This window comes from Arvicanthis niloticus, chromosome 9, assembly GCF_011762505.2.
Source record: "Arvicanthis niloticus isolate mArvNil1 chromosome 9, mArvNil1.pat.X, whole genome shotgun sequence".
Lineage (NCBI taxonomy): Eukaryota > Metazoa > Chordata > Mammalia > Rodentia > Muridae > Arvicanthis > Arvicanthis niloticus.
Window position 1 is genome coordinate 33,902,208 of NC_047666.1, and position 24,136 is coordinate 33,926,343.

A 24,136-nucleotide genomic window follows, 5' to 3' on the forward strand; every position below is an offset into this window, starting at 1 on the left:
CCTGCCCGGCATACCTCATTCATTCGGGAGGGTCTCTACTGTAAACAGCAGCGCTGCCACTTATTTTTCTGGCCTCTTCAAAATTGTTTTATTATGACTATATAGCTCAAGAGAAAAATATAAATATGTCTGCTCTTACATTAAACTAACCTACACAGTGCATAGAAAGAACTAACTAGATCATCAACAAACCATGTGCTTTGAACTTCCTGTGTCTCTAGAATGATACACAAAGAAACTTTTTATGTGTATCTCTTCTTCAAAATCGAATTCATGGCTCCTGAAAGTTTCCACATGTCTGTGACTATAGACAGGAAGTAATGCAGCCATAAAATCTTGAGTGTCAGCAAACTGCACTTTAACGCCATGACTATTATTTTGTATTTTTTTTTTCATTGTTCACTGTGGAGTGGCAGTAGGGGTCAATAACCCCTGTGCTAATTCTGGGCAAAGTATGAAGAACTAAAAATAGATGACTCAAATTAATTCTGAACACAGACTGGAAAATGTAAAGTAACCCAAAGAAACATTAAAAGGCCTTAAGGATGGTTTGTGATCTAAGTCAAAGAGAACACTACAATGGTGAACATTATAGTGCAGACCCATCGAAACCACAAGTCAGGAGAGACTGAGTTAGATAAAATACCAGTCTCTCCTCTCACTTGCCCTGAACGCATGGGTAATGCATGATCAGGCAATGATACACAGAAGTCCTAAGGAGGGCTGGAAGCAGAGCTGGTATTACGCATATTCTCTCAATGTTAGCAGCACACTGTGGCCATCTGAGAAATGGTTATTCCTATCATACTAAAGTTTTTGCATCATTTACTATTCTCTCTAGAGATTAAAGAAGAAGAAAAATCTTTACTGACCCAAATTAAAAAATCAAAATGTTGAAATAACAGTGTGGCAGAGGCTATGAGTTGCCTAACTGTCCTCTACTCCACCCCTCTCTATCCCTTGGTATCAGAACTTTAATAACCTTACTAACTACATGCTGCAAACAAGGGAAAGGCTTAAAGGACCAGGGGACCCACACACACACACTCCCAGGAGATCATTCTCATTTTTCCTTAATAAATCTATATTTACTTTGTTTTAGAAGTTTAAGGGAAAAAATGACCAAGGAACCAAGAAAGACCTCTCTAAGCTCTTAGTTCTTTGTCCAAACAAAGTAGAGCTCCTGGGGAAAACAAGCCTAGGAATGCTCATCCTCTAAGAGCTGATTTATACCACATACCACACTTCCATAAAAGCTAGGAGGCTGTCTCCGAGAGTTCAGGCTGCTACTACAAAAAGCCTGAGAGTCAATGAGCTACAAACACAAATACTCCCCTGGAGGCCACAAGTCTCTAGCATGGTCAGGCTCAGGCGACAGACCTCTCCAGGGTTGCCAACTACTAACCATCTAAATGCATCTTCATCCGGCAGAAGAGCAGAAGCTTGTTGTCGAATCTGTTTGTATATAGGCACTAATTTCCTAAAAGCTGCATTCCTGTGAGTTAACCACCATCTAAAGGCTCCACTCCCTTCTACTACCATACTGGAACTCAGGATCTCAATTGGGGAGGAGATAGGGGTAGGGGGACCTGAAGCTTAGTCTATGGCCAAGAGTTCGGTCACTTTACACTGAGATAGGCTCCTTACTTTTAAAGCGGGCAAACCATTATGACCTTCACTGAATTCTTAAAAGACATAAACAAAACTGTATGCAAAGTACTTACTATAGATCCCAACCCAGAGGCAACACACAATATATAAATCAGGATTTTCCTTGTTCATAGTAGTGTCACCAGAAGACCTCTGGAGAAATGAAGACTGATGGATGTCCAGGGCTCACTGGCCATCCTGACCAGCATACTTGGTTAGTTCCAAGGTAACGATAGATTCTATCAGAAAACATGGTGGGCTCCTGTGGAACTATACCAAAGATTAACCTCTAACCTCCACGTGCACACACACGCACACACAAAGGAGGGAGGAGAAAGCCCTTACTAACTGGTAGGACATTATATGCTGTAGCAAGATGACTGGCCTACAACATCAGAAGAGGGTTCACCTGTGCTTCGGAGAACTGTCACTCTTACGTAATGACCCTTCTTACTTTGAACGCAATCTTCTGCTCCTGCCATTTTTCTATGAGGCCAGAAACACTCAGCAGGACTCCAACGCTAATGTACAGCAGTTATATCTTTCTTACTACTACTGTTAAATACAAAATCAAGGAGCTGGAGAGATAGCTCAAGTTACAATCACTTGTTGCTTGGGTTGGTTCCCAGCAGCCAAATGATGGCTCACAACAATTGATAACTCCAAATCCAGGGGATCCACTGTCCTCCTCTGAGCTCCAAAGGCACCAGGAACACATGTGGTATACATACATACGTACATACATACATACATACATACACACACACACACATACATACAAAACATTCATATACATAAAATAATTTCTTATGCCCTAATTCCCATGGGACCTGAACTATAGGTGATTATAAAACACCTTGGAGAGAGTAGGAATCAAACCAGAGACTTTTGCAAGAGCAACAACTGCTCTTAATCACTGAGCAATCCCTTAAAAAGGTTTTTAATACAAAATCAGGGTTTCATATACAGTAACTACCTTGTTCTGTCATAGTTCAGCTTTATATAAAGCAGAATGTTAACAAAAGTCTCACCTTCCTCATCCACAGACTAGGGATGGATAACAGTACCTCTATCCAAAGGGATTGCTCGGGATCAGTATTTATGAAACACTCGTAACAGGGGTGGCACATAGTAAATAGGAGATGATGTTTATTAACAGAATTAATATTGATCTAGGGTGGATGTAGCTCACTGTTACAGAAGACTGCGCTTAGCATGCATGAGACTCTGGATTTTGTCCAAAGCATTACAAACCAACTTTTTTCTGCAGTTATATGAGGTACAAAGTAACACATTTGTTTCCATTCTTTGTGTCAAGTTCACTATATTGTTGTAGTGTTGCATGTTTCTTTTGATGCCCCCAACAGAGAAATGGTCTTCTCAAAAGTTCCTTCTTGCCTCTGAACTCTCAAAACATCTACAACTTGAGAGAGAAAAAAATTTGTGAAGATATGTCCCAACTCCGTAAGATACACTACTGTAAGTGCGTGTCTATACACATACTCAAACATTCTAGCTTGCAGTCCCTGAGGAAAAGTTACTCCAGACAGCCGTGATTTCATCCAACTGAGAAGAACAAAGCTTTTCATGGGGACTGTTGAGATTTAAAGACTTCATGGTCAAATGTGGTTAATCACTTTAACTCTACATACCTTAATGACAGTACACATCTTAAGAATATTAATTCTATGAAATTCAAAATGCTTGTTATTTCTAAAGTGGGTTTTTAATGTTTACTTTTTTAAGTGTTAAGAATTATATAGTTAAAGCATCAAAGGTTAATATTTTATTTCCTCAAGCAAAGAAGAGAAGGCTCAGGAAGAAACAGTCTGCTTGGGTCCATCTGAAAGCGGCTGACCAAGAAAGTGCCTGATCACATGCACGACACAGGGCCAGCACTAGTAGTCAGGAATCCATTCATCCGAGTCTTAATGTGCTTAAAGAAATGTAGTAAAAAGTGACTTGGAATTGTTTTCCCATTTGAAAAATATACTAGTTAAACAAGTAGAATCACAGAAAAGTGAAAAGTGCTATATAAATGCTAATGTCTTTCCAATGCCATGAAAAGACCCCTGTAAGTATTATACATTCTCTGTACAAGAAACTAGCTCTAGAAAGAACCCCCAACCTAGCCAGGGAACATTTCCCAAAATGGTGCCATGTCCAAATTATCAACTCCTTGCATCATTACAAACGAAGGGAAGATGGGAAAGGGGTTGGGACCACAATATAAAAATGGCTAGATGATAAAGAAGGCACACTTTAAGCTCATGTTTATAATCCCAACACTTGGAAAGCTGAGGCAGGAGGATCCCCTTCACTTATGAGATCAGCTTGGGAAAGGGAGTATCAATGTGGTACTGTTAACATATTTAAAGGCTCTAAGTATTCACTATTAATAATTCATTTATTACACCGAGGACATTCAATACATAGTAGTGTGCGGAAGGGGAGCACAGAAGACAGAACACCATTTGAGGCTTTGCCATGTTCCAATATATATGAAAAACAATAGAGAAATTTAATTTAAAGCCATGTGAGCTTAGGGCATGAGTGTTCAAGTAAGAGATAACAAACAGATTTGCTGAAAAGCTATTCTTAATATGCAGATTCTCTGGCCAATGTCTTCCAAACATGCTGATTGTGAAGTCCTGGCAAGAGCAGACACAAGAAGCTGCTTGAACAGACCACGGCCACCCAGGAGATTCTGTGGTCACTCATCTGTGGGTCATACTCCCACCCATTCTAGGAAAATGTCTTGAGTGCCTAGTATCTGGGAAAACCTGCTGAAGAAGCCAGACCTGTGTGTGTGTATGCGTATGTGTGTGTGTGCACGTGTGTGTAGTGTGTGTGTGGTATGTACAAGAGTACAGCTACAACTCAGTAGTTTACAAGCAGTAAAGTGGTGAAGTTTTAAAATTTTTTACCATTAAAATGGCAGCTCTCAAATATTCTATTTTTAATCCAGAATCAAAATATTCCTGTGTTCTAATTTCTTTCTCACTAAGAAAGAGAACAGCTAAGCAGTTCTTTGGGTTGGACTAATCGTCCAGCCTTCATGGGCACTAGCAGGGGCTGGAAGTAACTGATACCAGAGTATGAGTACCCCCTGGAGTAGCTCTCAGCATGAGGCCCTGGCACTTCCGGTATGCCTGCCACCCCTGAAGTATGGCCTTCCCGGGGAACTGAAGGCCAGAACTAGAAATCAGAAAGGGCAGAGAACCAAAAAAAATTACTGTCAGCGTTCATGGGTAAGGGAGAAAGAGGCAGAGCTCCCCTCTGCCATCCTTGGCAGCCTGAGGAATTCCCTTAGAGTTTCAGGGACCTCAGCTCAGGTCAAACCAGGATTTATGGCTTCTTCCAGGTTAGCCAGTTTATAACGCATATTTGCAGATTAGAGGCATTTGAATACCGGTTTAAGCAGGAGAATTGAGATAAAAAGGAGTGCTCAGAGGAAAGTAAGACAACCCAGGTGGCTTGGGGGAGAGGCACAACACTGTTTTTTCTCACAGTCATATGTGCAGTTTAGGTGGAGTTTGACGTTATTACCTTCTCATTGGTGGCTACTGAGGGGAACGGGGTAGGGCATATGTCTTTACTATAAGCACAGTTCAGCTTTGAGATCATTAATATGCTGCTTGTTTGCTTTGATGTCAAATTGGCACAAGCTAGAATCATTTGTGAAGTGGTAATCTCAAATGAGAAAATGTCCCCACTACATTAACTGATGCATTATATTAACTGATGTTTGATAACCGAGGCTCCAGCTCACTGCAGCTCCCCCATGGTCTCTGCATCAGTTCTGCCTCTGGGTTCCTACCAGAGTTCCTGCCCTGACTTCCCTCAGTGATGAACTACACTGTGGAACTGTAAACCAAAATAACCCTTTCCTCCCCAGGCTTCTTTTGGTCATGGTGTTTCATCACAGCAATAGAAACCCTAACTAAGGCACTCAGGCAATGTCTGGGGAAAGGAATCAGGTCCTACACAAAGTCATACACACTCGGCCTGGGTCACTGATATTTAACATAATATATATATATATATATATATATATATATATATATATATATATATATAGTGAATATTAGCTCTGTGCTGACTGCCTTCACAACGTATGTCAATTGTGCTGGAGTTCTTGCCCCTCAGCCAGACTCCAGCATGACAAGCTTCCTCTTCTAATGTCCCCATGATTTCTCTTCCCTTCTTCTTGACTCATTACTTCACTCCACAAGAAGCCCAAGGTGAAATACTTTTGCAAACCACAAGTCCTCAACCCTTCTCTCTAGTGACTGCTGCTGAACTCGGCAGCTGGAAATCACTCACCCTTTGCAACATTTCACTATGCATTTCCCCATCGGGTATACTCAAACTTCACTACACCCTGGGTCAGTCCTCGTCCACCCACTTCTTGAGATATAAATTTCAGTAAGCTTTTCCACGTGAATGAGAAACAGAGCCAGGGTGGCAATGAGATTCAGCAGAGACCAACGCAGCTACTGCTATTTGTCTTGGCAATGGAATCCAGGAGTTGGTTTTATCATGTGCCCACAGCCTATTTTCAGTCACTCATTACCTGACAATGGCATCCTAACGATGCAGGCAGTCATGCATGCACATGCACATGTGTATGCTGCACACCACATAAACAGCAGCTTCCAAGAACTTCAGAAAATGATAAACAGAAAGAGTTCAATCAATGTGGGAAAAACCATGTAGGCACTGAAGGTTTTTTGGTTGTTGTTTTCCGTTTTCATCTGCAGATTAAGAAGGCACAGGTGAAAAGCAGATACTGAAGAAATACAGCAGCTAGTGAGTTTACACATTATGCTTTTGAGTACATTTTAAATGACGGAAGAAGGATAGCCAGGCACTATCTAAATAATTCAACTACGGTGTTTTCATCTTAGTTACTCTGTATAAGTTAATGTCAATTTACAGCCAGCAGTCAAGGGAAAGTTGGCCCCTTTTCGGCACCTTTTGGTACTCTGGGGTCTTCTGTGCCGAGCAACTTCCAAACATCAGTGTGCACCTACTGCTGTGTAAACGAATTCCACAGCTTTTACTTGATGCAGCTCCTGAAGGAAACAGATCCTGATGTTGCATGCGAACAAGATCTGAAAGTCACGCAAACAGGAAACAGTTTCCAAAAGCAGCTAAATGCCATTCTGATAGGTCTGTATCCCTCTGTGTTTACAATTTTATCTATACCAACTACAAGATTCAAATCTGTAAAAATCTCAAAAGTATGGTAGGTCCATGTGCTCTAAATGTTATTAAGAACCACAGGTTCTGGTAGCAAGGATCATAATCTGAGCCACTCAGGAGGTCAAAGGAGCAGGATCACACGCTGGAATCCAGCCCTGGCTACAGAAGTCTGGGCAACTTAGCCAGATCATGATTCAGAGTACACACTTAAAAAGGGGGAGCATGTAATTCAGTGTCCGAGGTCTTACCTACACGCAGGTAGTGTTCTACCCCATGAACTTCAATTAATAACACAGAGAAAAATCTCATATGCTCAAAATAATAACAGGGAAAAGAAACGGAATAAACTCATCACCTTTCTAAATTCTGAAAATGCCTATATCTGTACCTTTTAAGTATCGATAAGGAGGACTGGGAAAATGGCTCAAGGGCAAAAGCACTTTTCACAAAGCCTGATGACTGGAGTTTGGTACCCAGAATCATGTAAAAATTGGATACAGGACTATGAGCACCTATAACCCGAGAGTACATCTATGGGGACACGAAAGACAGAGAATCTCCAGAAGTTTAAAAGCCAGCTAGCCTAACTAATGCAAAGAGACCCACCCTGCACAAGAAATAACACCTCATACAAGCTAGAAATGCTAGAGCCAACATCCACATGAGCGCCATGGTATATATGCATCCTCTCTCTTAAACACACACACTACCACCACCACCACCAACAACAACAACACTGAAAACACTACCTATAAGGTATGCACTGACACAGGAGATCCAATGCTCATTTTGACTGGGACAGCCTTCCATGAACACATTAATCAGCAATGGAAGCAAAACCTGTACACAGGTTGTGTCTTCCCTGCTAACACTCAACTTGATCAGAGAGACCCATAAGCAGCCCAGTTCAATACAAGCACACTCTAGCTTGTCACGTTGTGTGGAGGAAAAAGGGGACTAATGACAAAGTACCAACCTGCCTTGGCACAGTCTGAGATAAAGCATATGCCTCACCCTTCTTCAATGCCCCCTTCATAAAACGTTCCTCAATGTAGAATCCACACCCTGCTGTCAGAACCTAAATAAAATGCCCAGGGCTTCTGCCCCTGGACCACTCTGGACTCTAAACTGCTCAGTCAAACAGGACTAAACATTGCTCAGAAGGTACTCACAAGCTCTCACTCGATCCCAGAAACCATCAAATTCCTGGAAAGGTCAACATTACTGACCTTCCAAAAACATCTTACTCCAAAAGTAAATATTAGATTTTTCTTTAAAAGGTAAGAATGCAGTTAAAACCAGCTCAGCACATTCTAAAAAGTGTCAAAGAACCACTGAGTCCTAACCAAGGACATCAATGAACAGTTTTTAAATGCTGTGCACGCTGAGTTATATACTGTTTAAGCAACTATTAAAATGTGTTACTTTTAACATCATAAAATCACAGCCCTTATTTGAAAAACAAATTTTACAAGTTACAAGGGTGATGCCACAGACAGTCCCCATGAATCATGAGGTTTGATGTTTTATGTCTCAAACCAAATGAATGAACTGAATCATCCAGGCTCCTCCCACTGCCCAGAAACCAGTAACACAGAAAGCAACAAGAGCGAAGTGCAAGAAACACAGAGAAAATAGCATGCAGAGTACGTCACTCCATTGAGACATCCCCCTTAATCATGACACTCTAAAGCTGTCACACCATTCATAATCTCCTAAACTGACTTCTATCACACAAGGATATAAATGTTCGCTCATTTCAAGGAAAATCAAAAGTGTGCTTCAATCTGCAGCATGAGATGGAAAATCCAAATGCTTTGGTCCAAACCACGGGTCCATTAGCTATGTCCTAACACCTGAAGAATACACCCATACAAGCACACTCCATGCCTAGCATTTTGTCTTGCTGTATTCTATTAATTCACCTGACATGGTACATACCCAGAAAATATGTGCTGAATAACTGTATAAATGTCATCAGCTGTTTGTTATCACTGCTACTAGTTGGCTAAGAATTGATGGTTTTATTCAGTGTGGATTAAATAGAAAATAAGCAAAAGGATTTTTCTGTCTAGATCATCATTGGAAATTGTCCATTATTGCTAAAGTTTACAACTCGGGTTTTTAGGACAGAATCCCCTAAAAGGTAGGTTCAGCTATTCATTCCAATTCACCAAAGAGAAAGGCAGTACTGAAAAGCAGAGAAAGAAGATTTAACAACAAAGGAGGCCAGTGACCCCCAAATCATTCTCAGGTTACAGACAGGAATTTTAGGCTAAATGGGAGGAACTGAGGCCAGGGCCAACAGGCATGCACAACTAAACAGACTTGGCCAAGGTGCGGTGCGGTTGATCACAGTCTCATGATTGATCCCCCAGAGGCACAAGTCAGACAACTATTCCTGTCATAACCAAAAGATGCAGCCTCACCACCATAGATTACTGTTCTAACTTGAAGGCTATCTCCATTCTCCAAGGCTTTGCTATCCCTGGAATTCAAGGTGACTTCAGACTTATGGGGTGTGGAGGGGTGGAGAACGGAAGGAGAGAAGTCCATTATGGATCGTCTGGGTGTCTGGAATCGGACACTGTAAAAGTATACCTGAAGACATTTCAATTCCTTATAAATTTGTTCCTCAGTCTTGAAGGATGAAGGATGTTATAAATCACTAGTTTTTCAGACGTACTCTTTCTGCATAGTTAACAAGCCTAAAAGCAGACGTGAACAGGTGGCTGACCCAAAGCAAAGGGGACAGATGCAAAATGAAGCTGAGATGCCACACTTTATTTCTGGCTTTTAGTTATGTTATGGGCTCAGACAAGCAGGCGATGCCCTTCAGCAAAAGTGGTTTCCAAGTTCCTATTGGGACTTTACCAAGACTACATTTCCTCAAGAACAAGACAAGCACTATGTATTCCCTTCTGGAGACTGCAGTTTAACAGTGACCAGCCAGCTCAGAGTCAGTACACCCAAAACATGCCACCAGGTACACACGGCAGAAAAGAGCCCTTTCAAGTGTCACATCATGAGTAATACACATAACTGTCCTGTCAGGTGAAGAGACACATTTACTCCCTCCCTTCAGTTATTAGACTACCAACACAAGAGACCCCCAAAGAACTAAGATTTCCTGGGGAATGCCATGTTGGAGCGATGGAAGGCTGGACTCTTGTGAGAGCCGTCATTACATTTCTAAGTTTTAATTACTGTGCCTAACAGATCCATGAGACAAAAATGCCTCTGACTTGTAAGCCCCTTGCTCAAGGACAAATACTTCCTGGAATGCTGAAGGCTATTGTTTATGGGAGATAACAAGAGGATATGCTTAATCACATGTGGATGGGAGATACACAGACAAGAAATAGGTCAGGATGTATGCTTGCCCCTGATTGGATGTAGGCAGGAGGTACATAGGCAGGAAATATGTCAGGATATATGCTTGCCCCTGACTAGACTGGATGAGAAATATAGTGGCCTTGTGGGATTGCCTTTTCAAGCCTCTGCAAGGCATGACTCACAGCCATTTTCTAGAAACCCAGAGATAGACATGGCCAGAGAGATCACCAACCAGGCCAGCTTAATTAAAGCTTGCTTCAAATTTGCCTTTAAACTGTGATAATGATCTTATTCTCAAACAGTGGGGTTAATACCTTAGGGCGGCAAAGAGTTCTGACAGTTCATGAGACCACCTAGCAGGACAGACCTGAAACTAAGAAATGACAGGCCAACGCTGGACTGAACACAGACTTGGGAGATCACTGGGTCCCTTTATTCGTTGTTCTTCCCAATGCAGACATCTCTCTCTGCTTCTCACCAGTGCTCCTCTCTCTCCCAACTTTTAAGTGCAGGACCCAGTGTTGTATTTATGTTGGATCAAAACTGGCAACATTACCAGTTCATATTTTTGTAACAGCTTATACATTTTAATCAAAAGAAATAAAAAGGCCGGACACAATATGGTGCCACAAAAACAAGCTAGAAGATGGAGAAAGAGCTTGTAGAAGGCTCTTAAAGAAAGCACTGGAGGAACCAGACTGGTCAAACGTGTGGGCCTATTTTCTTCAAGGAAAGAAATGAATGACAGCTTCTCACCTGGAAGGCTGGAGTAAATGTTGTCTGACAAGCTGGTGATTCTTGGCTATTCTATTAGGAGCAAGCCTCCACCTTATTCCTCTCAATATCCAGGAAATTATTTAGGCCCTAATACTGGGCTTTTGTTTCTCAATAAACAGAATCATCCCTTGAAAAAAGGCCGTAGCCTAGAGCTCAGTTTATCAGCCAAGAGAAGTCATTCTTATTGTAAGGGCCACAGGTACTTTGCTACCTTGCTAGGGAGTTTTGTTGTAGCTATGTCTAAAGCTTTGTTGTGACAACTCTCTCGTGGAATCCCTTTCCCAAAGATTTATTTTGCTTAAATGCATAAAAAGAATAAACCATGAAGTCAGTCTCTGGAAGATTTTGACCCAGTACCTGCAAGGATGGTCTTGAGTTTCACTCCTGCCCCACCTCATCTCCGGCTGTGAGTCTCTCAGGAATCCCAGACAAGAGCTAGATTGTCCAAGTGCCTAATCAGTTAGCTGTCCAGAGTTCAGAAAACACTCTCAGGAGGGACAAGACATTTCTAATGTTAGAAAGTACCAGTGAAGAGGTCTCGCTCAACCTGTGTGGTCCAAATGACAATCTTGGATTTGTAATCTTCCAAAAATGGCTGTGTACCCTGCCCCGTCCAATGACAGTTAGATGAAGTAAATTATTTCAACCACAACCCCACCCCACTCAAGCACCTTCAGGAAAATGCTTTGGGGGAGAGGAATATTTAAAAAAAAAAAAAAAAAAAAAAAAAAAAAAAAAAAAACACCAAACGTCCTCTATGTAAACTATGCTCCATTTTTACACCAGAGATCATTTAAGAAAACAGTAAGAGTCATTTCCAAGAACTTCTAAATTATCCTCAATCCATCAAAGGCCCTGCAAAAGGGACCAAAATAGCTCAGTGATCACTGGACTTCATGGCTTTCTCTGGACAGACAGACCTCAAAGAAGGGAAACACTGCTGTTGCTAAACAGAACAACAGGCAATCCCCACAGCACTCTGTTCAACCACTCTGCTTCCTGGGAAGGTTCCAGGTACAGCTAGACTCCAGAGCAGCACAATCTGACGGCATAAACTGCAACCTACAGCAACCATGAGGACCTTCCCCCACCCCAGCTTGCCTGTAGCTCCTATAGCTAAAATATTAATGCTCGTTTCATTCATCTTCCATCTTCCATCACTTCCATGTAAGCATCCCAGTGCAAATAATAGGCAAGTGCACTGGGCCAGGAGCACATGAATCCACAGTTCAAATGAAATTCTGTCACATGCAGACAGAGCAGCAGTGAACCTGCACCACACAAATATAAGCCAGACCTGGTTCAAGCATTCACGGTAAGAAAGCAAATGAAATATCTCATAATTAACTTTTAGTACAGCCAACCTACTGAACTAGTATTTTACACATAATCATTTGAGTAAAACAACATTACTAATAGTAATTCAACTTCTTTTATTCTTTTTAAGCAGCCACATGTTTTGTTTGACTTCTTGGTTAGTATGATGGCTTCTGGGTGACACTGGGGATCCAACCTGAGGCACCGTGCATGCTGTGCGCTTACTCCCCCGCTGCAGTACGTCCCTAGCCCATTTCATTCTTTTTCCCCAGTTAGGATCTAACCCTATTGTACAGGCAGACCTTAAACTTAGAAACCTCCCAACTAAACCTCCCAGGTAGGAGGCCTGCACCACCACACCTAGCTAGGAATGTTCAGATTACATGCAATTCAAACTATGTTTATATTGGAAAGAACCATTTCTAAAGAAGCAAATCAGGGGTTGGAGAGAGAGCTCAGAAGTTAGAACACTGGCCGTTCTTCCAAAGAACCAGGATTGGATTCCCAGCACCCACAAGCCATGTGTAACTCCAATCTCAGGGGCTGTGTTTCCCTCTTCTGTACTCTCTAGGTACCACATGCACACAGTGTACAATAATATATATGCAAGCAAAAACACTCAAACACATAAAAAAAATTTTTTTTTAAAGTAAGCCAATCCATTCTGGCTTTCACTATACAACCACGCTGCTTGTTTGTGCATGGACGCCTTAGGTAGTCTGTGAAGCCTATGGGTACTGCTCAGAATTTATAAATAAGTTAAATAAAATGTGTAAAAGAACAAAGGAAAAAAATTATACTGAAATACGGCTTTTAAAGTACTTGTAAAATAAATTTGCAATACAGTAATGTATTTTCTTAATTAAAAACCCTGAGGAATCATAAAACTGGACTGGATAACTGCTGCTATCTCTAGTTAGGAAAAAAATGCAGAAAGACTCGGCATGGTGGTATACACCTGGAATGCCATCATTTGAGAGGGAGAAGGATCAGTTCAAGGCTGCCCTCTGCTACATCCTAAGTCTGAGCCTGAGTTACATGTCATCCTGCTTTTTTTTTTTTTTTTTTGAAGGTATAAATAATACTATAAGATATTTGAAAATCTAAGAGTCCTGCTTGATGACCCGGTGGTGAACGCTGCTTATCCCAGACTGTCTATGCTCATAGCTGAGAAGAAGCAAGTTCACCTGTTAGTGAAGCTATGGATACAATGTTTCCTCTCTAAATTGATGGCTCTCCTAATTTCTATCCATAGGCCTTCTGTGGCCCGAGAACTCCGAGCGAGGCATGCGTCTTTAATACTTGGAGATTCTGCCTCGGGTGCCCAATCCTGTGACTATGATATTGACGATTCACAGCTCTTGGTTTTGACCACAGCCAAACCAATATAAGGGGAGAGCTTGCACTTGCTGTGTTCCCTCCCCCTCCCCCCTCCCCCCTTCCCCCCCCCCCACATACTTTTGTTCTGCCAACCGAACAGGAAGAACTTTGGGAGCCGTAGATTGGAAAAATATCATATAGCAATAAGCAGTTATTTAAACCTATGTGACTAACTTGTATGCTGGAATATTTAGTAAGCAAGATCACATAAACATCAGTGGCACTGCATATAGCTATTTCTCATTGTTTCCATCTACAATCTCTTGTGTAATACTGCGTGCCAGGTGCCGTTCTGAGGAATGTAAATATCACCTCTTTAATCCTATCTTCAGAGCTACATACTATCAGTTATTCCCTTTTCACTGCCCAAACAACTAAGGCTCAAAAGAAGGTTAAGTACAAAGTCACAAGACTGGGATTCCAGCAGAAACCGGTGATTTTCTCAAGAAGCAAGTAACACCTGGTAAGAACATGGAACCCTCAGACTACTCACTGAAGGGAGCCTTCCTTCTTCCTAACTGCTCAAGAAGAGGAATGGAAGGCTTCCCTCCCGGCCTATTCACAGGCTAGTCAATTAAAGAGAGCAGTGTTCTATGAGAGGAAAGATTAACTTTCTGTGGTATCTCGAGCCGGGTATTTTTTCATCCTTATCTAGAGTTATGTTCCAGGAGACTCTCAAGCCCGTGATAAGCCAAGTTTCGACGTTACCACACCAGTTTAAGAGAGATTACACACATATTTGGGACTTAAGCAGGGGGTAAAAAGAGAACACAGAAACCTCAGTCCCTCTGCATCCTGTCACTATTGACACTGCGTTGCCAGGGGAGAGCAAACCCTGGCTGCATTACAGATTCAGCAGTAAGGTGTCTGCAGGGGAACCAGCCCCACAGGTGTATCCAGGGAGGCAGGTGTACCAGCCACATTCCTCTCCCAACACTGAACAAATGAAGGTTTGTCTCTGCTGTGCAAGACTCATGGGGCCTGAGAAGCCTCATTTAGACAAGAACCTCACAACACAGGAGCACTTGAGCTAGCTGTGTCTCCAACAAGGAAAAGAAAATAAAAATGACTGTCAAGTGCCAGCTATAGAAACAAAGGAGAAAAATGTTGCAATAGCATCCATCTAGAAAAACAACCCTGGTTAGGATGACGGTCAATGCATGTTTGTGACTTTATGGCATCTCTGCTCTCTCTGAAACTGGATGACTTTGACCTCTCAAAGGCTTCACACAGCATCCCTCTCTGAAGTGACAGCATCCCAATGGTGGCTGAAATTATAAATGAATGCATTTCCTCCCCCATCACTTAACCTCAACCACCACTCTCCAACCCAACACCAAGGGGCAAAAAGTCAGGCCTGTTAGGCCTGGATCATTCTCAGATTAACAACCTTATGGAAATAACCCTAAAAGAAAATATTCTTCAAGATTTTAGGTAGTCACATTTTGAGAGCTGCTGAAATTTGAGTTTGCATTTACGTTTCTGAAAACCCCCAAAGACCTTCATTTCCCAGTTTTCCTCAGAAGCTAGTTGGGGGCTGGTGGACACACAGGCCCTAGGCAGAGAGTCACCTCACCTAAGATAACTCTAAAAGAAAGCTAGGTCACATTGAGCTTGGGCCACATGGCAGAGTTACAGGTCTTAACAGTATATCACAAAACAAAGTAGGATGCTGTAGTGGTACACGGCAGACCTGTTGCTCCCCATCACATAGGAAGTGATACGAAGCTAAATGAACAACAGTTGTCTCCAGGGTAAAGCAGAAGTGGGTTTGTGTGACAGGACAGACGGTGTGTTATACGTAAGGATGCAGACTCTGGACTAAACCACTCCTCATTCAAAAGCCAACCCTATTACATAGTAACCGAGTCATCTTAGCCAAGTCACTTAGTCAGGAGCTGTCTTGGTTTCCTTGCCACTAAATAAAATTCTCAACCCACAGGCAGTTCTGAGGGCAGAAAGAACTGATGATGGCCACGTATTCAGGACAGAAGCTGACACAGAACACATGCTAGGTACATCCAGTTGTGTCTATTCTTGAAATCCATATACATGGCTGCCATTTTCTATCTGCCATTTTCATTTTCCACAACAAATGAAATAATCATTATCTCCATTGAGAGATAAAGAACTGAAGTTTAAAGATATTATGAAATTTGCTCAAAATCAAGCAGTAATAAATTATATAAAGGGATCCTTTTCTGTATGAATTTCGACACTAGTGGTCTCAGTATATCTATGTATCCATCCATCCATCCATCCATCCATCCATCCATCCACCCATCCACCCATTCATCCATCGGTGTGTCCATTCTCCCTCCCTCCACTTCTCTTTCCTTATGTTTTGAAAGAAAGATGTGAGAGACACAGAAAGAAAAAAATAAAGGCATGAAGAATGAAAGGGGGAATATGAATTTTAAAAAGGAGAAAATGAAATTGTCTTGAACAATCTTTTTAACTGATTAAAAAACTAACAAAACAAATCAAAATCTTAACTAAATACAAATGGAACTCTCTAGGTCAAACTCTCTGTGAGGAAATAATCAGGGCACTCCCTCTTGGTCTCCAAGCCAGACTTCTGGAATGTTCTCTTCAAGGAAAAGTGAGTAGGAAAATGCTCAGGTGAAGGTACCAAGGGCGCTACCTTGCACATGTTTTCCACTGCCTTTGAGTCTTCTCTGAGACCCAAGGAGCAGAGCATAATAACCTGGGTGTCAGGGAGAAGAGGCCCTCTCTTTCCCCATCAAATGCCCCTCAATTTCTCTCCAAAGAAAAATGACTGTGTTTCTTATTTTCCTTTAGATCACCATTTTTAGTTCTGGAATTGCAAGGTCATCTTTCAAACACCAGCATGACAACCATGGAGCTTTACTGTGCCTCCCTAAGTCGCTAGGCAATTGTAGGAAAGGGGGAAAGGACACCAGCAACCCTAGAGCTGCCAGTCACAATATTTATGCAGGCGGCAGGGGCTTTGTTTTTCTTTCGGTGGAGGATGCAGAGACCTGACAAAGGAAAAATAAAACTCCTCTGCGTCAAAATACAGCCAAGCACCATTTCCTTTTCTGCTGTCCTGTGTCAAATGCAGACACATCCACAGCGCCCCAGGGCTCAAGATGTCCTTCAAAGCATACACACACTCAGATATCAAGCACACAAGGTGGCTCCAGAAAGGATGCATGGGTTCTGATGTCGGATACTCTCAGTGAAATCTGTTTCCGTGAAAATTAAAATGAAACAAACAAAAACTGGAGTATTATTCCTTAGCAGTGAAACAGGCACTTCTTCCTGTGACTCGGAAGAGCTTATCAGCCCTCTGTTATAATGAACAAGGGCAGCAACTAAGGAAGCGCACGGGGCTGCAGGGCTTGTACCCACTCTTGAGAAATTTTAAATGCTTCCCATTTTACTAAAAGGAACACTGAGGCTTGCAGAGGCTAAATGTGTCAACCTGACAGAACTTAGCACTTGGCATTTGGACCAGGGTGTGCCAGAGGCCAAAGGCTGAGATCTTAACACTAGCAGCTTCAAATAATTACCTCATGGTTGTCCTTCAGTGGGAGGCCTTAGGTAAATTTAGACTTCTTAAACTCCAAACCTCAGTCAGCCCCTCAGTCAATCTCTCTCTTGCTCTCTCTGTGCATCCTTCCTCACATACACTAGATTCAAACCATGGTTTGGACATGCTAGCAAGCCACCACTGAGCTATATCCCCAGCCTCCTCACATCTTTTAGTGTGACACACCAATTCAACAGCTTCAAAGCACCCATCTCTTTAGACAGATAAAAGTAAATGATGTCCAAGACCTGGGGTGTGGGTCAGAAACAGAATGCTGGCCTAATATGTGTTATGTGTCAAGCCCTGAATCCAATCTCTAGTCCTGCATATATATATATATATATATATATATATATATATATCACAAATGAAATAAATCATCTCTACTAAGGATGTTAAACAGTGGAAATGCAGATGGCGCTGGTGGACCACGAGGTAGAACCACGATGAAGCACACTGTACATGCTTTAGAATTACCTACTGGACTTAGAGAAATGCACAGTGTATAATCAGGTACTATAATTCTGTCCAGGCTAGACCCCAGAGAAATAAACATGCAGATATATGCCAACACCATACTCTTATTTCTAACAGTCTCAAACCGCATACAACATAATGTCATCAAACCAGAACACAAGCCTGCCGCACAAGCACAAGGACCTGAGCTTGGATCTACACCCGTGTAAAAGGCCAGGTACAGCTGCAGATATCTGCAATGGCAGCAAGAAGACCCCTGGGGCAATCATCAAGAGACCCTGTCTCACAAAAGAGAGAGCAACTGAGGAAGATGCCAAACATCAACTTCTGGCTACCATAGTCAGGTGCACACGTGTGCGCACACACACAATGTAGGACACATAAAGAAATACAAACATATACATGCTACAATTATCAACAAAAGTAAGAGACTGAGCTGCGCCTACATGCTACAGACACAGATGTCATCAACACAGTAAGAAATAAAAGCCAGGAATAAAAGACTCCATACCAAATTTATCTGTCCATATAAACTTTCAAGGCTCATAAACTCGCCACTGAGGTTGGGGTCAGGATGGTGGTCCTATTTCATAATAAGGGGTGGAGCCCAAAGTGGGTGGCATGGTTGCTGTCAGGTTCTCTGACCCAGGTGGGTTGACTTGTGCCATGTCATCTCTTATGTATGTCATCATAAAGTGACTTCCCTTCCTCTCCCTGACCTCACTCATGTAAAACTCAAAGAAGACATTCATGAAACTTCAATGTCTAAATGGAGTTCTTATAAGGGAAACTAAGCACAATCTCAGCTATACTAAAACTAGCCCAGGCCTTCTCACATAGGCACACCACTGTGGAGAGACTACCTCAGTCTTCAAAGATTGGCTTGGCACTATTTTAAACTATGTTTATAGCAAATAAAGATCTACTTATTGTGGCATCAAAGGGGCATACGTGCAATCCATCTTGAGTAAAGCCTTCTAGACAGAGTGCTTAGGGTTTATCGCAGCAGCAGGCAGTCTGACACAAAACAGCCTCGCTCTAGTTAGAAACTGAGCATTCTGAGACAGGCACTAAGAAAAGCAGAGGATATAGCCTGGGGCCTATAGCCTGACACAGCTAGACTTATTTCCAACAGTCATACAGGAAACAACAACATTCTAGGTATTTTGGCACATATATTTAAGGTAAAAAGCCAACGCCCATGGTCACAGGGAGGAAAGGACACACTCTGTCCCTTGGCTATTATAGGCAGGATATCATTGTTTTGACAACTGCTAGGGCACAAATAACATTTCCATTTCTGGAAGTTTCTGAAGGGCACAGTGGCCAAAGGTACAGAGAAGTCTGAAGTAGTCTGATTCTCTACCTCCTCCATTTGGTTCATTTCAAAAATGTTTCAAACTTACTATGTTCAGACTTTCCCTGACCTCTCTTCCAGTTCATTACGCTCCCTACATTTCTGCTGTCTTACCATGTGTTTCCTTTACAAAATTATTCGATTCACAACAACATATCATTCCTTTGTCCATAAGAATACATCAATCTGCAGTACAACATCTATGTACTAATGAATACTAATTAAGGCCTGATAGACAAAAAACTAAATGTTCTCTCTCCCTCTTTCCTTTCTTTGCCCCACTGTCTTTATGAGACAGGGTCTCTAACCCATGGTTTCAATGGTTTCAAGCTCACTATGAATTTGTGGATAACCTCAGAGGTAAGTTCTGATCATCCTGCCTCCACCCAGGATTCTAGTCAATTCTAGTCAAATATTACCATTATAGGTGTCTGCCATAAAACTTTACACATGCTAGGCAAGTAAGTACTTCATCAATTGAACTATATTTCCACTCCCTAAATTCTCATTCAATACCAAAAATAGGGCTGTAGAGATGGCTCAGTGGTTAAGGTGCTTACTGATCTAGCAGAGGACCAGGGTTTGATATCTCCAACCTGCAACAGGCAGCTTACAGCAGCCTGAAACTCCAGTTCTAGACGATCAGTTCCTCTGGCACCTGCACACATGTGGTGGACATGATCTTATGCAGACACACATCCTTGCTCATGACTACAAAAAAAAAAATCTTTAATATCAAAACAAACAATTTTTGTTTCTGTTCTTCTCACACAAGTGACCATAACCCTTTATTTTTTGAGACTGGTCTAAACTTGTTCCAGATGGTGGGGTTTTTTTGCCAGTTAAGCCAGTTTTCCTGAGCCTGGACCCCTGCTGTGGAAAAGCTCCCAGAGAAGCCAGTAGAGATAAGAAAGTGATGTCTAGACTATCCTGCTTAGCTTTCTGAAAGTCTCCAGCTGCTTCACCGAACCTCCGCAATCAAGTCAGAGTTCACATTTCACAGATTCCTCATCAGGGTTTAGACATCTGTGGAGAACAGACCTGGGGGAGGGTGGTCAGACATGTCTTTGCCTCTAACCACCCAACACATACAACAACTTAAAGAAGAGGGACATTTCTCTACGCCTTTGGTCATCAAGTGAGAAGGTGCTCTGTCCCATGGAACAACTCTAAGGGGGAAAAGGTACCTAATTATGTTAATTACAGCATCGCAACCTAAAATCCACAGGGACTAAACCACCAAAGTTCCAAGCTGGAATTAGAAATCTCACAGTCCCCAAATATACCCACTACTTCCATTACGTAGAGTTGCACAGGGTTCTCGTCCTTCACCAATCTTAACTCCCCCATTCCATCTGGTAAGTTTCCCCACTTGTTTCTGTACAACTCACCATTTTTGTTCCTACAGAGCCACATGTACAAAGACTTCAGAGAAGCTGGGTTTTGGTGGCACATGCTTTAGTCCCAGCCTGATCTACAGAGTGTGTTCCAGGGCAGCCAGGGCTACACAATGAGGCCCTGTATCCCAACAAAAAAAAAAAAAAACAAACTTCTGAGAAATGAGTTCAAATGCCAAGGTTAGACATATTTCCTCCCCCAATACTTACTGAAAATAACAGGTCACCCAACTTTGCCCCCTTGTCTTAACCTATTAGTTCCTGGTGGGCGAGGATTCGGATGTCTCAGACCAGGGATGCAAACACTAACAGGCAAGCTGAATGAGTAAGTGAACTAAATTCCCATTACATTTTAAACTACCATGAAATCCCAAAACAGTCTTTTCCATTTCCATGACGTCATGCTTTCAATTACAGGAAGGGGATCAGAAACATTAGCTTTTCCATCCGATGGTGTCCTCCTGCAGCAGGCTACATCCATTTGTTGAATGTATTAGAAGTTGTGTAACAGACTGACTATGAAATACCCCAACAGGCTTGGTCCCTGCTGCTCAGACAGACTGTTTTGGTAAGTTGGAGAAACTTGAAGGTAAAATGATAAGCTTCTGAATCACTGAAAACCCCTATATTAAAAAATAAAGTAGGTGATGACAGAAAAAAAACCCGATGCTCTTTTGTGGTCTCTATATGTGTATGCACAGACATATATACTGAAAGACCCAAGTGTATGCACCACCCATATATTACTCTCCCTCCAGAAATTAAGTAATTTCTGTCCAGTGAAAAGAATTATTCAACATAAATTTATAGAAACAAAGTCACCCTGGGTGTGTTACTACCTACCCACAATGCATTTCCCGGCAGTCTTTGAATGTAGTCAGTTCTTTATCCTGCCCCTTTCTAGGTTGTAATGCTCCTATTATTTTCAGCTTGAGTTCCTTAGACAACAATAAGCAAGTAAGTATAAGTAAGTATAACTGTACGGTACACTGTCAGCATGGAAAACATGACCTGGACCATGAAGATTCCTTATACTAACAAGGAAAGGTATCAAAACAAACAAAACTATGCATGGAACAACAATATGTGTCTTCTACCTGGGTGACCAACAGCCTGCAGCTGGGCACCTTAGAACACAGCAAGGATGGAGATACTGGTTGGATTTGAGCTTCAAGGGCACCCTGCAGAGGACAGAGGTCCTTGTACTTGGTCCAGTCAGCAGCCGAAATGAACAGAGAATGACATCCATTCTTTACCATTTTACATGCTTCGAAAGTCACCTTTCAATACAGACAGGCTTCATTACTCTCCTCCCAACCTTCCTGTTAGGTTCCCTTTAATAAAGTTTCTGCAAGATAAACATCATGAATGTCCCATTGTGCTCAGGAAGAAAAGGAGCTTCCAGCAAATTGCTTGGTTAGCACTAAACATGTGGGAGCTACCTGAGCAATCAGCTAAGTGGTTTCAAAAGGCTGTTTCTCCAATTGGAACAGCTTCCATGATTGGATTTGAGAAGCTGCTCTTCTCCTGTTTTATATACCAGTGGTTACAGGATAAGAAGTGAAGCTGGGTGTTCGTTTGCTCTAATAGGCAGACACCTGAGCTGTGTTCAGAAACATTCAAGACCTTTCAAAATCCTGTTTGAAAGATCCTTGCTCTATCATAAAACCCACTAGAGACGGGAAGAACAGCACCTACCTACAGTCCCCGCTACGGAGACAGGACCGACACTAATACAGCCAATCTCTAAACAGAAAGCCAAGAGAAAAGTGGGGGTAGGATGGGGGATGGGGGGTGGGGGGGCGGGAGAAAGATGGAAAATGAAAACAATTCTAAATGTCCACTAGAACTTGAGGGGAGACAAATCACTGGGGAGCTGAGGTGTGGCGCCCCTGTATGGAGAGGTCATATACTGGCACCAACATCAAGGAAAAGAAAATTCACATCAAAGAAAGGGGCTCATCCTAAATCACCTTGAATTTTCCAACATGGTCTCATATCCTTGCTCAGGAAGTCAACAGAAGAAAGCAAGGACTCCACAGGAGCAGACTTACTGAACTATCCTTGTACACCCCCAAATTAAAAAAAAAAAAAAAAAAAAAAAAAAAAAAAGAACCCTCCTGTGATGGTTTGAACATGCTTGACCCAAGGACTGGCACTATACAGAGGTGTGGCCTTGTTGGAGGAAGTATATGGATGGGCTTTGAGAGATCTCCCTCCTAACTGTCTGGAAGCCAGTCTTCTAGCTGCCTACCAATCCAGATGTAGAACTCTCAGCTCCTTCTCCAGCGCCTGGATGCTGCCATGCTTTCTGCCTTGATGATGATAATGGACTGAACTTCAGAACCTATAAACCAGCCCAATTAAATGTTGTCCTTTTAAGAGTTGCTTCTTCTTACAGCAATGGAAACCCTAACTAAGACACCTCCCCAAGGCCCTATCGTCAAGGCTCCTTGAATTGTCAAGTGAGTACCTGGCTCTGGCCATAAGGCCATCAGGCCTTTGGCTCCTGCTGCTTCCCACACTCCTGGCTATTTAACATTTACCCAGCTAAGGATCCTGCTAAGCAGCTGTGTGTCTTCCTCTCCTGAAATACAATCCCTAAGAATCATACAAATCCTTAGGCTTAACCAGGATTCACTTTCCGAGGATTCCATGAGCTTACCCCACATTTGCTTTTCGATGGGGCCTTGCCATTAAACTTAGGCTTCAAATGGTCCTCCCACCTCAGGTCCCTCAGAAATACACCACCAGGCTTGCTCTTATGCTCCATTCTCTTTCCCATCCAGAAAATTGAGCAGTGAACCTGGAGTGCTCTGTGGTTTAGTAGCTACTTCCAGATTCTCCTGATATTAAAAGATCCATCTCCTGGACACTCAGGCCATACTAGAAAGAAATGGGTTTTCAAATAATAAACACTTTTGGAAACTATCTCCATCAAACTCACCTCCTTCTGAGTGCTGATGGTACCAAGGACTGCCTCCCAGAGACAAGTGGGCTTGGCCAAGGCCCCAAGGCATAATTATCCTTGCTCTAAAACCTTCCAAAGAGGCCAGAACCAACTGCATGTATTTTTCTTAGCTGAGAAACAGATGTGGAGAGCAAATGATTTTCCACTGAATACCTTTGAAACAGATGCAGCTATGTGGTAAACGCTCGCCCTGCCCAGCGCATCTACTGTCAACACAGACCGACACATGAACTCCAAGGCTCCTGTCAATCAGCACTTAGGAAAACGTCTACCATTTGTACCCACGCCCACACCTCAGTCATTAAAAGTGCTGCTTCTCCTATTTCACCGTTACCCAGTTTTACAGACTCATTTTATGTAATTAGATGTACTTCAAGTGACTGTTTTTAAGTAAAAACTGCTATGTCTATAAAGTACAGACATAGAACCAGCTTCATAAAAATAAGGTAACTCTAAAAGCAAATGGTCCCATTAAAAGCTGGACTCTCTCAACTACATTATGTTAGCAGAGCATAAAAGTTTTTCAAAAATTAATTAATATATTTAGTGTGGTGTGTGTATGTATGTGTGACATGTGATATGTGAAGAGGAAGAGGTATGTACATGTCATGGTACAGGTGTGGAGGCCAGAGGACATGTTATAAAGTTAGAGTTGGCTCTCTCCTTCCACCTTTATGTGGGTTTCAGGCTTGCAATGTCTAGCATCTTAC

General features: G+C 42.2%; 1 protein-coding gene across 5 annotated transcripts in view; it reads right to left on the reverse strand.

The window, feature by feature from the left end:
- Magi1 (membrane associated guanylate kinase, WW and PDZ domain containing 1) overlaps positions 1 to 24,136 on the reverse strand; it is a 593,004-nt gene that overhangs the window by 497,486 nt on the left and 71,382 nt on the right. The gene's annotated exons all lie outside the window — the stretch shown is intronic.